Source organism: Rutidosis leptorrhynchoides, chromosome 2 (genome assembly GCF_046630445.1).
Source record: "Rutidosis leptorrhynchoides isolate AG116_Rl617_1_P2 chromosome 2, CSIRO_AGI_Rlap_v1, whole genome shotgun sequence".
Lineage (NCBI taxonomy): Eukaryota > Viridiplantae > Streptophyta > Magnoliopsida > Asterales > Asteraceae > Rutidosis > Rutidosis leptorrhynchoides.
Window position 1 is genome coordinate 51,288,561 of NC_092334.1, and position 14,575 is coordinate 51,303,135.

The window sequence follows — 14,575 nt, forward strand, 5'->3', positions numbered from 1 at the left end:
TTTTAGATTTTATTTATCCGCTCGTCCGAACCGACAATCACCCCGGTGTAATAGAAGAAGTCAACGAGCTTCGCGCTCGGGTAGTGGCTTTGGAGAATATGGTGCAGAGATTACAAACACCAGCAGCAGCATCAGCAGCATAACCAGTACCACCATCATCAACGCCAATAGTAACATTACCACCTCCAACCACAACCGCGTCGTAAACCTCAACTTCACAATCTGTCCCACGAGCATCAACGTCATACGCACCATAGATACCAAGGAGTACCAACAACAATAACTGACGAAGTATTAATTCATAACTTCATTGGAGAAACATTCTGCGGCGATTATGTAATCTAGCCCTAACCATAAATCAGTTAAGCGAACCAAAATGATAGAAGGAAGAGTAGAAACCCTAACAAAAATGGTGTGTGATTAACAAGTTAAACTTGCTTTACCAACAGCATCAACAGTACCGTCAGCGTTACCAGCATCGTCAGTACAGTCAACATCCGAATCAACAACACAGATAACATCACAAACTCCGTCAGTTCAAGAATCACTGTGGACATCATTACGAATCAATAACGTGTATATTGTATCAACGAGTTATGAAGAATTAACTCATTCCCTCTCAAGAAATTATATGTATATTATATATATATATATATATATATATATATATATATATATATATATATATATATATATATATATATATATATATATATATATATATATATTTTGAAATAAATCTTTCCGTGCTAAACTATTGTGTGTAAATCTTAACTACTCGGTTAATTCATATTACAAATATGCAATAATGTACGTCCTTCGGCCGCAACTTAACCAGCGTTAACTACAATCTCTGTCGCAATTCAACAATTTCCAATTCATAATAAATCAAGTATATATTTGATTTTACACTTTCATCATCGATGTACCCGAAACTTTTCAGATAACATCATTCGTACTTTGCGAAATTCACAAGAATTCCACGAACCGAACATCATACATCAACAAATAACGAAGTATTGATTCATAATTTCAATGTCATTAAAGAAATACTGCGTAAAAGTTATGTACTTTTTAAAGACTTTAGGGATTATTAAATTCTAGTTTCAACCGTAAATCAAATGAGTTTAATTTAACATTAACTCATTAAATCTATGTTACATCTGAAGAAAATATACATATATATATTTTCATAAAGACTGTAATAAAATTCCTTTGTACAAAATATTAATTGTGAAATTTTTTTTTAACGGGTAGGTAATACCCGAGAGATATATAAATTCACAATTAATATGTTACATTCTTCGAATCTAATTCAGCAAATTATCCATTATACTCGCTACTTTCACAACAATATACATTCTTTTATAGAAATCAAAACAACCATACTCATTCAAAATTTAATTACATATTCTGATTTTGAAATCTCAAAATTCAACTCGAGATATGACCAAAATCATCACTCTTAGATCCTTACATCTTTCACAAGCTATATTTTGACTTCAAAACTTTGTTAGAACATAAAATGTTTGTTAACGATTACAATCTGTGTTCAAACCCTTCGAAAATTTCTGAAGACACTTCGAATGATGAGCAATCGAGATGATGATCCAACCACATGTTACCCACAGTTATGTACCCGAAAAACTCTTGAAACCAAAGTAAAAGTTTAAACAACGTATCCGCGTCAGATTCTTTGGCATTTATTAGCAAAAATAACTTTGCGACTCCTATTCAAAGTAGCCAGTTTTGTCACAGCTCCAGCAAGTCAACTTCGACTTTTCAGTATGATTAACTTGTTTCATTTGACTATTTTGAAGGAAATGGCACCGACTACTCGACACACCTTGAATATGAGCGAAGAGGAATTTCGTGCCTTTCTTGCTGCAAACATAACCGCAGTACAGGCCGTGCTACATACCAACAATAACTCTGAATCTAGAAATACAGCTAACGGCGCAAGAAATCGTGTAAGATGCTCCTACAAGGAATTCACTGCCTGCAAACCTTCAGAATTTGATGGGACCGAAGGACCAATCGGATTGAAACGGTGGACCGAGAAAGTTGAATCGGTGTTTGCCATAAGTAAGTGTGCTGAAGGAGACAAAGTGAAGTACGCTACGCATACCTTCACATGTATTGCGTTAACATGGTGGAATACCTATCTAGAGCAAGTGGGACAAGATGCTGCTTACGCGCTACCGTGGTCAGCATTCAAGCACTTGATGAACGAGAAGTACCGTTCCAGAACCGAGGTCAATAAGCTCAAGTCAGAACTTAGAGGGTTACGAACACAGGGATTCGATATTACTTCGTACGAAAGACGATTCACAGAATTGTGCCTATTGTGTCCGAGAGCGTTCGAAGATGAGGAAGAGAAGATCGACGCGTTTGTGAAAGGGTTACCGGAGAGAATCCAAGAAGATATAAGTTCACACGAGCCTGCCTCCATACAAAAGGCATGTAGAATGGATCACAAACTAGTGAATCAGATTAAGGGAAGAATTAAAGAACAGGCGGCCGAAGAGGCCAACGTGAAGCAATTCAAAAAAAAGTGGGAGGAAAACGGTGATAAGAGTCACCAAAACAACAACAATTATCCCAACAATCGCAACATCAATCGCAACTACAACAAACGGCACAACAACTACAACAATCATCCCAACAACAATAACAACCGCAACAACAACAACAATCAGAAGCAGCTATGCCAAAGGTGTGAAAAGTATCACTCGGGGTTCTGCACCAAATTTTGCAACAAGTGTAAAAGAAATGGTCATAGCGCGGCGAAGTGTGAGGTCTACGGACCAGGGGTTAACAGAACGAAAGGAACAAATGGTGTCGGAAGGAGTAATGGCGGAGCAAGTAGTGTCGGAGCAAGTTATGCCAATGTAGTTTGTTATAAATGTGGAAAACCGGGCCACATTATTAGAAATTGCCCGAACCAGGAGAACACGAATGGACAAGGCCGCGGAAGAGTTTTCAATATTAATGCGGCAGAGGCACAGGAAGACCCGGAGCTTGTTACGGGTACATTTCTTATTGACAATAAATCTGCTTACGTTTTATTTGATTCGGGTGCGGATAGAAGCTATATGAGTAGAGATTTTTGTGCTAAATTAAGTTGTCCATTGACGCCGTTGGATAGTAAATTTTTACTCGAATTAGCAAACGGTAAATTAATTTCAGCAGATTATATATGCCGGAATCGAGAAATTAAACTGGGTAGCGAAATATTTAAGATTGATTTGATACCAATAGAGTTAGGGAGTTTTGATGTATTAGTTGGCATGGACTGGCTGAAGGAGATGAAAGCAGAGATCGTATGTTACAAAAATACAATTCGCATTGTACGAGAAGAAGGAGAACCCTTAATGGTGTACGGAGAAAAGGGCAACACGAAGCTACATCTTATTAGTAATTTGAAGGCACAAAAACTAATAAGAAAAGGTTGCTATGCTGTTCTAGCACACGTCGAGAAAGTACAAACTGAAGAAAAGAGCATCAATGATGTTCCCGTCGCAAAAGAATTTCCCGATGTATTTCCGAAAGAATTACCGGGACTACCTCCACATCGATCTGTTGCATTTCAAATAGATCTTGTACCAGGAGATGCACCAATAGCTCGTGCTCCTTACAGACTCGCACCCAGCGAGATTAAAGAACTGCAAAGCCAATTGTAAGAACTATTAGAACGTGGTTTCATTCGACCAAGCACATCACCATGGGGAGCTCCTGTTTTGTTTGTCAAGAAGAAGGATGGTACATTTAGGTTGTGTATTAACTACAGAAAGTTGAATAAACTTACCATCAAAAACCGTTATCCACTGCCGAGAATTGACGACTTATTTGATCAACTACAAGGCTCGTCGGTTTATTCAAAAATCGATTTACTTTCTGGATATCATCAAATGCGAGTAAAGGAGGATGATATTCCAAAAACTGCTTTTAGGACGCGTTATGGTCATTACGAGTTTATGGTTATGCCGTTTGGATTGACTAACGCACCAGCTGTGTTCATGGACATTATGAACCGAGTGTGTGGGCCATATCTTGACAAGTTTGTCATTGTTTTCATCGATGACATACTTATTTACTCAAAGAATGATCAAGAGCACGAAGAACATTTGAGAAAAGTGCTAGAAGTATTGAGGAAAGAAAAACTGTACGCTAAGTTTTCAAAGTGTGCATTTTGGTTGGAAGAAGTTCAATTCCTCGGTCACATAGTGAACAAAGAAGGTATCCAGGTGGACCCGGCAAAGATCGAAATCGTTGAAAAGTGGAAAACTCCAAAAACTCCGAAGCATATACGTCAATTTTTAGGATTGGCTGGTTACTACAGAAGATTCATCCAAGATTTCTCCAAAATTGCAAAACCCTTGACTGCATTAACGCATAAAGGGAAGAAATTTGAATGGAAGGATGAACAAGAGAAGGCGTTTCAGTTATTGAAGAAAAAGCTAACTACGGCACCTATATTGTCATTGCCTGAAGGGAATGATGATTTTGTGATTTATTGTGACGCATCAAAGCAAGGTCTCAGTTGTGTATTAATGCAACGAACGAAGGTGATTGCTTATGCGTCTAGACAATTGAAGATTCACGAGCAAAATTATACAACTCACGATTTGGAATTGGGTGCTGTTGTTTTTGCATTAAAGACATGGAGGCATTATTTATATGGAGTCAAAAGTATTATATATACCGACCACAAAAGTCTCCAACATATATTTAATCAGAAGTAACTAAATATGAGACAACGCAGGTGGATTGAACTGTTGAATGATTATGATTTTGAGATTCGATACCACCCAGGGAAGGCGAATGTGGTAGCCGACGCTTTAAGTAGAAAGGACAGAGAACCTGTACGGGTAAAAGCTATGAATATAATTATTCGTACTAACCTTACTACTCAAATAAAGGAGGCGCAACAGGGGGTTGTAAAAGAAGGAAATTTGAAGAATGAGATACCCAAAGGATCAGAGAAACATCTTAATATTCGGGAAGACAGAACCTGATATAGGGCTGATAGAATTTGGGTACCAAGGTTTGGAGATGTGAGAGAAATGGTACTTAAAGAAGCACATAAAACCAGATATTCAATACATCCCGGAGCGGGGAAGATGTATAAAGATCTCAAGAAACACTTTTGGTGGCCGGTTATGAAAGCCGATATTGCTAAATATGTAGGAGAATGTTTGACGTGTTCTAAGGTCAAAGCTGAACATCAGAAACCATCAGGTCTACTACAACAACCTGAAATCCCAGAATAGAAATGGGAAAACATTACCATGGATTTCATTACTAAATTGCCAAGGACTGCAAGTGGTTATGATACTATTTGGGTAATAGTTGATCGTCTCACCAAATCAGCACACTTCCTGCCAATGAGAGAAGATGACAAAATGGAGAAGTTGGCGCGATTGTATTTGAAGGAGGTTGTCTCCAGACATGGAATACCCGTCTCTATTATCTCTGATAGGGATGGTAGATTTGTTTCAAGGTTCTGGCAGACGTTGCAACAAGCATTGGGGACTCGTCTAGACATGAGTACTGCCTATCATCTACAAACTGATGGGCAGAGCGAAAGGACGATACAAATGCTTGAAGACATGCTACGAGCATGTGTTATTGATTTCGAAAACAGTTGGGATCGACACCTACCGTTAGCAGAATTTTTCTACAACAACAGTTAACATTCTAGTATTGAGATGGCGCCGTTTGAGGCACTTTATGGTAGAAAGTGCAGGTCTCCGATTTGTTGGAATGAAGTGGGGGATAGACAGATTACGGGTCCGGAGATAATACAAGAAACTATCGAGAAAATCATCCAAATTCAACAACGATTGAAACCCGCCCAGAGTCGACAAAAGAGCTACGCGGACAGTAAAAGAAAAGATATAGAGTTTGAAATTGGAGAAATGGTCATGCTTAAGGTTTCACCTTGGAAAGGCGTTGTTCGATTTGGTAGACGGGAGAAACTAAATCCAAGGTACATTGGACCATTCAAGATTATAGATTGTGTCGGACCAATAGCTTACCAACTGGAGCTACCTCAACAACTCGCGGCTGTACATAACACTTTCCATGTAACATCCCGCCTTTTTCCGTTTACTTTTCCGTTTAACTATTTTAAATTTCGTTATATGTTTATAACATCTCCCGTTGATACGCGTTTTAAAAATATATCGTTTAGGTAATTCACGCAACCGCAACCGAACTCGAGGGACTAGTTTCGTCAAGGAGCAAAGATGTGACTAGCTTTTGACTAGTCAACACCCACCTCCCTTTCTTTTTCTTTTTCATTTCCCTTTTTCTTTACTACTTTCATATTTTCTCTCAAAACACCATTTCAAAGAATCATCATCCAAATCCAAGCTAGCGGGTGTTTCGCAAAACAAATTACATTTTTGGAATCCTTGCAACTTCCTCTTCGATTCCATACCGATTACATCTAATTTGGGTAACTTTCTAAAATCACTAGATTTTGTGTTCTTGATGCTTTTAACTAATAAAGTTGTTAATTAGTGTCTATGGCTCAAGTCTAACATGAATATATGATTTATATGTTCGATCTTGTTATTTTTAGTAACTAGCATGAACTTGAAAGTTTGGTGTGTTTGATTGATGATTTGGTTGCTTAAATGTTGTTGTTATGATAAAGTGCAAGTATTAAATGTGTTCCTAGTATCACTAGCTTCAATTTGATGTGTAGGTTGCTTTAGAAAACTTCATGAACTTGATTAGTGATTTTGGTGAAATTGGGTTAGGGTTTGATGAACTTGAAATGGACTTTTGATGCTTTGAATGACATGAAATGTTATTTGTAAGTGTTAGGTTGTATTGTATGCTTGATTACCTTCGAAACGGCATATCGTTCATGTAAATTGGTTGCCGAATCATCGAATTGCATTTATGAACTTGGATGCATTAAATGAGGAGCTTTGAATGTAATATTTGGTTGTTGTAAAAGTAAATGTGATTGATGAAATGTGTTTAGTTGCTTTCCTTGTCAAAATACCTTTCCGATGATATAAGATACATGTTTTGGTTGTTTGCGGGTCATAAATGGTGATTGTTTGAAGTTAGATTCGTGCATTAAACTTGAAAACTGCCAGAATTTGTGCACAGGTAATGGCGCGGCGCGCCAAAGTGGGCTGACCAACTTGTCACTTTTATGAAAAATGTTTGTTATGCTACGCACCTCCGATTCACATGTAACTTGTTCTAACATGCTTATACATGATTAAAAACCTCAGAAAAATAGTTCGGGACCCGACCCGAACGTGTTGACTTTTTCGTTGACTTTGACCGACCAAGGTTTGACTTTTTGTCAAACTTAACCAAATGATTATGCAATCCTTCTAACTTGTTTCTATACTTGTATCTTGCATGAAACTTGATAATTTGATTCACATGCTACATAATCGAGTCGTAACGAGCCATAGGACTAATTGAACATCTTTGACCTATCGTGTTTACCGTTATTGATACGACCTATTTGTTTAGGTCAAGACTAGCATTGTTCTTTGCACACGTTACTTGTTGAAGTACTTATTGCTCGTGCACACAAGGTGAGATCATAGTCCCATCTTTCAAACAACTTTTATGCTTTAAACTATGGGATGAGAAACATATACGTATCATACTTTTACACTTTGAACACAAGTACGAAAACGAACATTCCACGTACGGGTTTTTACAAAAAGCCTCAATTCAATTATCATTAGTTACACTTGCAGGGTGTAAACGAGAACTTATATTATGTGATCACATGGGCTTGACGAGCCTCATTCGGACGGTTCGCTACCGTTAGCGGATGAAATATATTTTCGAGTATAGTGTATGTTCTAACACTACATAACAGGGTACAAAACAGTTAAGTTTGATAATTGGGTGCCCGCGAAACAAATAACAAACTTTGGAATGCAAATGATTTTGATAATCATCTTATATTAAATCTTGTGGTTCAAATACAACGTTTACTAAAACACCTATGATTTCACCAACATTTTCGTTGACAGTTTTCTATATATTTTCTCAGGTCCTTGAATGCTTAAGGATACATGCTTCCGCTTACTTTTTGATACTTGCTTGGATGTCGAGTATACGTGCATTGTTGGAGCATCTTTTGACTACTTTTATAAATTGTGTCGCATAGGTTTCATTTGTACATTAAACATTGAAATGTAACTAGTCATTGAACTACTTTTGTAAACTTGAAGCATCCTTTTACTTATGAAATGAATGCGACATATTTTGGTCAAACGTCACGTTAAAGACTTATGACCACGTAACGGGACCTAAGTAGTCGGCGCCGTCAAACATGATTTGGTCGGGTCGCTACATTTCACGTCTCGAATTTGAAGAAATGTTTTGCTAAAGAAGATCTCACTATTCCGTTGGATGAAATCCAAATCAATGAAAAACTTCAATTCATTGAAGAACCCGTCGAAATAATGGATCGTGAGGTTAAGAGACTTAAGCAAAACAAGATACCAATTGTTAAGGTTCAATGGAATGCTCGTAGAGGACCCGAGTTCACCTGGGAGCGTGAAGATCAGATGATTCGTCAACACCTTCAACGGCTTAAAATTTCGGGACGAAATATATTTAACGGGTAGGTACTGTACTGACCCGAACTTTTCCATGTTTATATATATTAATTGAGATTGATATTTACATGACTAAATGTTTCCAACGTGTTAAGCAATCAAACATGTTAAGACTTGATTAAATGAAATAAGTTTCATATAGACAATTGATCACCCAAGTTGACCGGCGATTCACGAACGTTACAAATTTGTAAAAACTACATGTTGTGGTATATATAGACATATATGTATGGTTGACATGAGATTATGATGAGTAAGTATCTCACTAAGTATATTAACAATGTGTGATATACATAAGAAATGAGATTACTAAGTTAAGAAACTCGAAATGATATATATAACGATTATCGTTATGATAACTTCTACTAAACACATATGTATCATATTAAGATATTGATACACTATATTTAAGATGATAAAATTATATTTAAATATATCATTAAGTGTGTTAACAATGAACTACATATGTAAAAACAAGACTACTAACTCAAGAATTACGAAACGAGACTTATATGTAACGATTATCGTTGTAACGATATTTTAATGTATATATCATATTAAGAGATATTCATACATGATAATATCATGATAACATAATAATTTAACATCTCATTTGATATAATAAACATTGGGTTGACAACATTAATTGAGATCGTTAACTTAAAGGTTTCCAAACAACACTTACATGTAACGACTAACGAAGACTTAACGACTCCATTAGAATGTATATACATGTTGTGTTTTGATATGTATTCTTACACTTTTGAAAGACTTCAAGACACATATCAAAGTACTTCTACTTAACAAAAATGCTTACAATTACATCCTCGTTCAGTTTCATCAACAATTCTACTCGTATGCACCCGTATTCGTACTCGTACAATACACAGCTTTTAGATGTATGTACTATTAGTATATACACTCCAATGATCAGCTCTTAGCAGACCATGTGAGTCACCTAACACATGTGGGAACCATCATTTGGCAACTAGCATGAAATATCTCATAAAATTACAAAAATATTAGTAATCATTCCTGACTTATTTACATGAAAACAAAATTACATATCCTTTATATCTAATCCATATACCAACGACCAAAAATACCTAAAAACACTTTCATTCTTCAATTTTCTTCATCTAATTGATCTCTCTCAAGTTCCATCTTCAAGTTCTAAGTGTTCTTCATAAATTCCATAAGTATAGTTTCATAAAAATCAAGAATACTTCCAAGTTTGCAAGTCTACTTCCAAGCTTTCTAATCCATTCCTACTAATCATCTAAGATCAAGGAACCTTTGTTATTTACAGTAGGGTATCTTTCTAATTCAAGGTAATATTCATATTCAAACTTTGATTCAATTTCTACAACTATAACAATCTTATTTCGAGTGAAAATCTTACTTGAACTGTTTTCGTGTCATGATTCTGCTTCAAGAACTTTCAAGCCATCCAAGGATCCTTTGAAGCTAGATCCATTTTTCTCATTTCCAGTAGTTTTATCCAGAAAACTTGAGGTAGTAATGATGTTCATAACATCATTCGATTCATACATATAAAGCTATCTTATTCGAAGGTTTAAACTTGTAATCAAAAGAACATAGTTTAGTTAATTCTAAACTTGTTCGCAAACAAAAGTTAATCCTTCTAACTTGACTTTTAAAATCAACTAAACACATGTTCTATATCTATATGATATGCTAACTTAATGATTTAAAACCTGGAAACACGATGAACACCATAAAATCGGATATACGCCGTCGTAGTGAAACCGGGGGCTGTTTTGGTTTGGATAATTAAAAACTATGATAAACTTTGATTTAAAAGTTGTTCTTCTGGGTAAATGATTTTTCATATGAACATTAAACTATATCCAAAAATCTTGGTTAAACTCAAAGTGAAAGTATGTTTTTCAAAATGGTCATCAAGATGTCGTTCTTTCGACGGAAATGACTACCTCTTTAGTAATTGACATGTAACTTAAATTTCCGACTATAAACCTATACTTTTTCTGTTTGTATTCTTAAATTAGAGTTCAATATGAAACCATAGCAATTTGATTCACTCAAAACGGATTTAAAATGAAGAAGTTATGGGTAAAACAAGATTGGATATTTTTTATCTTTTTAGCTACGGGAAATGTTTAACAAATCTATACAAATCATATCCTAGCTAACTTATATTGTATTATACATGTATTCTAAAATATTATGTAATCTTGGGATACCATAGACACGTATGCAAATGTTTTGACATATCATATCGACCCATGTATATATATTATTTGAAACAACCATAGACACTCTATATGCAGTAATGTTGGAGTTAGCTATACATGGTTGAGGTTGATTCCAAAAATATATATACTTTGAGTTGTGATTTAGCCTGAGACGTGTATACACTGGGTCGTGGATTGATTCAAGATAATATATATATCAATTTATTTCTGTACATCTAACTGTGGACAACTAGTTGTAGGTTACTAACGAGGACAGCTGACTTAATACACTCTAATCTTTAAAACATAATAAAAATGGTTGTAATTATATTTTGATCATACTTTGATATATATGTACATATTTGTATAGGTTCGTGAATCGATCCGTGGCCAAGTCTTATTTCCGAGGAAGGAAATATCTGTGAAAGTGAGTTATAGTCCCACTTTTAAAATCTAATATTTTTGGGATGAGAATACATGCAGGTTTTATATATGATTTACAAAATAGACACAAGTACGTGAAACTACATTCTATGGTTGAATTATCGAAATCGAATATGCCCCTTTTTATTAAGTCTGGTAATCTAAGAATTAGGGAACAGACACCCTAATTGACGCGAATCCTAAAGATAGATCTATTGGGCCTAACAAACCCCATCTAAAGTACCGGATGCTTTAGTACTTCAAAATTTATATCATATCCGAAGGGTGTCCCGGAATGATGGGGATATTCTTATATATGCATTTTGTTAATGTCGGTTACCAGGTGTTCACCATATGAATGATTTTTATCTCTATGTATGGGATGTGTATTGAAATACGAAATCGTGTGGTCTATTGTTACGATTTGATATATATAGGTTAAACCTATAACTCACCAACATTTTTGTTGACGTTTAAAGCATGTTTATTCTCAGGAGAATACTAAGAGCTTCCGCTGTTGCATACTAAAATAAGGACAAGATTTGGAGTCCATGTTTGTATGATATTGTGTAAAAACTGCATTCAAGAAACATATGTCGATGTAATATATTTCTATTGTAAATCATTATGTAATGGTCATGTGTAAACAGTATATTTTAGATTATCATTATTTGATAATCTACGTAATGCTTTTAAAACCTTTATTGATAAAATAAAGGTTATGGTTGTTTTAAAAATGAATGCAGTCTTTGAAAAACATCTCATATAGAGGTCAAAACCTCGCAACGAAATCAATTAATATGGAACGTTTATAATCAATATGAACGGGTCATTTCATTGCTTTTGATGGCGGCGTGGATGACACTTCTAATATTGAATTCCATGCTAATAATTGTGCCCATCTCGATTGGATGAGCACTGTTTAACGCACTACCTCTTTTCTCGATTACAAAAATCATTTTTCCAATTGTATGTTTATTTTCTTGAAACTTATCTCTTTGGATGCTACTACGATTGTTTTACGTTGGTTTTTTAGCTAAAGATGCTACTACATTTGTTTTACGTTGGCTTTTTAGCTAAAGATGCTACTACATTTGTTTCACGTTGTTTTACTTTTGTTTTACGTTGATTTTTCTAATTGTATGTTTACTTTCTTGAAATGTATTCATAAAGTACGATCAACTCGAGTACAATATGTAATTGGGTAATAAACCTATCTTTGGATTGTAAATTCAAGGAAGGTACTTTTCATACATCTTTGTGATGAGTATGAGGGTTCGAAACAAGTACTTTTCTTAATTTTGTTTTTACTATATGTAACTTCTATCATATATTCGGATATCATTGGTATTTCTTCACGCTCAAAGATTTACTATCATTCTCATTGATGACTTATATAACCATCAGTGTTTCTTATACTATTGTGCAGCTTCTTCCCTTGATGGAATTATGTCAGTGAATCGAAGAGGGAACACTTTCTGATTTAGAAAAGGTAAGACTTCTTTAAAATGGTTCATAATATATGATCATTATTGCCAGTTGCTTGTAAGATTTTTGCTTAAAAAACACTATTAAAATGTTTGCAAACAATTATCTGACTTAATAATTTACTGGTTTCTTGTTCAAAGTTGCAAATTAATAATATACCGGTATTATACAACTTCACTCCAGAAGGATTGTTTGTGCAACTTTGTATCTGCAACTTTTTTTGATTAAATTTCGTTTTCTGATTTCATTTTTTATCTCCATAGCTAAATCATGGGCTTGCTGTGTACGTATATAAAGGGGGAACAGTTCAACATTTGTAAGTTACAAGTGTAAGATTTTAGTCTGCATTGGTTCACCGTGTGTATTTATATTAGGGATGATAATGTAAGCTTAAATTTGCTATTGAAACATGTACATTTAGAAGGTGAACAACCTTCTTTATTTGCAACATTCATTGAAGTGCTACTTTATAGGTCCCGTGATCACGCTTAGGAGCTTGAACCAGGGGTCTCTTGCGGTGACTACTTACTTTCTATTTAGGTAATTATTGAAGAAAGTTTGTTGATGGTGGTATTTTGGTTTGATGTATAACATATAAAGAGTATTTATGGAAATATTTGTTAAGTAACCATAGTTACTTTGAAGTTGGATATCCAAATTTCCTTCAAAGATTATAACTGAAGACTTACCCAATAGATAATGGTTACTTAACACTTTTAGATTCATAAAAGCTATGATATTGTTTGGTGGCACAGTTAACTGTGGTTTGTTATGTTGCTACAGAAATGCAAAAATACCAACCTCTGAAGCATTCGTCTTGATTGAGAGTTCAAGGACTAATACGGAGTACTTATTATGACGATGAAACCAATCAAAATTATGGGTGTAATATCTCAACCACTCAACTTTATAATAATAGTCTTTTGCTAATAAGTTGTATTTGTGATTCTGATGCTAATAGTAAAAGCTTCGTAATTAATGTTGACATGCCAAAAGAACAATGTTAATAGCATCTTTCATTATACACAACCCTAGGGAAGGATCACTTACCAGGCTGCACTAGAGAAGGTATACATAATAACCTTTAATATATATTAGGTATAAAATAATATTTGATACAGGGAGCTTAAGTTATTCTCAGTGGTGAGCCTATAGTTATAGGTGATTTAAAGAATGAGATGCTTATAGCTACGTAATCTCAATCATTTCTTGTAGATTTTAGTGTTGTTTGGATGGATTTTTTTATCTTGCAAGAAATTTGACACTATGAATCTTTATTTCTACGGGTATAAATTTTTCAACCCGGTTACATCTGTTATTGATGCCCGATTTGTAACGGTAACTCTTCACTTAAAGTTCTAAAACGCTATTATCTATAAGCTAGATAAGCTTATTACATATAAAAAACGGTAGCGAGTGTTTGTGTGGATAAGAAGGGTGAACTTAAACAATTATGTTATATTATGCTAAGCTTGGTAAGCTTAATTATGTTTTAGCATAATATAATCTGTTCAATTATATTTTAGGCAGTATAAAGACTCATTTCAGATGGTAGACGGGTTCATTTCAATTAGTATGGAGTTCATATTTTAGTTTATACCAGAAAATAGGTGTCGAATTTTAAAGTAATGTAGATCATGTGGGATATACATTTATGTCAGTATTGATTATATAGACTTGGAGAATTACTCTTGAGCATGTTTAGATGTAAAGGGAATTAGGAACACTGACATTCCTAATTTATATATGTTGCTCATGCCTCATTGTGTTAGCCAGCTATTGGTACTTTGATTTATTTAAGTTTTTTATGTTATTCGTTTTGCAACTTTTAAG